The following is a 1,493-nucleotide window of genomic DNA, read 5'->3' as shown; positions in this document are numbered from 1 at the left end:
TATTTCAAATAGGTCCAGTGGTATGTGTGATACAACAAAGGACTGTTGTAACAAGCAATTTCATTTCAAAACTGCATAGAAGTACAAATCTGAAAGTGTTTAACAATGATCAATGTCTGCTAAAATGTATATTAAATTGATCTACATACCATTTTTGACATAATTATATATCCTACTCTTTAAGTATAAGGAGTTAAATTTTCATCACAAAACATGAGGATCACCTGACAGTTTCTACAAAGGTAATGAGCTGTGAAATGTATTCTCTCATTTTGCTTTGAAAATGCATCCCCAGGTTACTAAGAGAAATTCTGACTTCACCCAACTGTTATTTAACTGTAATTCTGCACTTGTCATCTACTGTTGGCTTCATGGCTACTCCTCTTCCTATCTGATCGCAACAAATTAGATGCTAATGTTTCTCAACTCTTTGGCTAAGGGCAATTTTTTCTCTTACTTTTGTGCACACAGAATTAGTGAGAACTGTTTTACCCAAATTATCTTTGACTGCACTCTTTTCTTCCTGTGGACAGAGATCCTGTGTTTACTATGAGAACTTCATTCATGGACAGCTTTTGCACTTTTTCTGCTTTTTTGCCTCCTTCTATACATACACCTAGAAGCTGTCTAAAAAGTAAATAGGACATTTCTGGTCCTGTGACGATCTTAGGTACAGTTCCAACTGTACCAAGCACCTGTCCTGCCATTCTGCCAACACTGGGTACATTTTTGTTCCAACTCCAATAAGACTCCCTGGAGCAGTGTGCTGAGGATCATTGTGTTCTGCAAAAAGTGTTACAAGTTTGGAAATGATTGTTTTACACAAGTTTTCCTTCACTATTTTTGGGAACAATACCAGGTCTGACTCCTGTCTCCTGGACCACCTTTAATACGCCTTTTAAAATACTGCCACCAGTTGTACTCCTAGGTGATATCATCAATATCACAGCCAGGTTTGTTAACATCAAAAGACCTAATAACAATAAGTTGGGGTTCTGAAGTAAAGTCTCTTGGAGGTACTGGAATATTCTTTTCTTTTCTTTTTTTTAAGATGGATTTTTGCTTTTGTTGCCCAGGCTGGAGTGCAATGGCACGATCTCAGTTCACCTCAACCTCCACATCCTGGTTTCAAGCGATTCTCCTGCCTCAGTCTTCCGAGTAGCTGGGATTACAGGCATGTGCCACCATGCCTGACTAATTTTTTTTTTTTGCATTTTTAGTATAGATGGGGTTTCTCCATGTTGGTCAGGCTGGTCTCGAACTCCTGACCTCAGGTGATCTGCCCACCTCAGCCTCCCCAAGTGTTGGGATTACAGGTGTGAGCCACTGCACCTGGCTGGAATTTTCCTTACTGTGTACTCACGGACAACTTCAGGATTGTATTTCAGTTGAGCAGAAGTGAAAATAATAGGAGGCTCTTCTGCTACTCTACTTTATATTAATACAATTAAAGGATCTGTTCATACTGTTCTTTTTTTTTTTTTTTTTTTTTT

General features: G+C 38.6%; 1 pseudogene; it reads right to left on the bottom strand.

Moving 5' to 3' along the window:
* Positions 1-328: 328 nt before the first annotated feature.
* On the bottom strand, positions 329-1,483 carry LOC108535364 (putative eukaryotic translation initiation factor 2 subunit 3-like protein; annotated as a pseudogene).
* Between the last annotated feature and the right edge of the window lie 10 nt (positions 1,484-1,493).

The sequence above is a fragment of the Rhinopithecus bieti genome, unplaced genomic scaffold, assembly GCF_001698545.2.
Source record: "Rhinopithecus bieti isolate Rb0 unplaced genomic scaffold, ASM169854v2 scaffold_12077, whole genome shotgun sequence".
In the NCBI taxonomy this organism is placed as follows: Eukaryota; Metazoa; Chordata; class Mammalia; order Primates; family Cercopithecidae; genus Rhinopithecus; species Rhinopithecus bieti.
The sequence above is the reverse complement of the archived record's forward strand: the minus strand, read 5'-3'. Positions and strand labels throughout refer to the sequence as shown.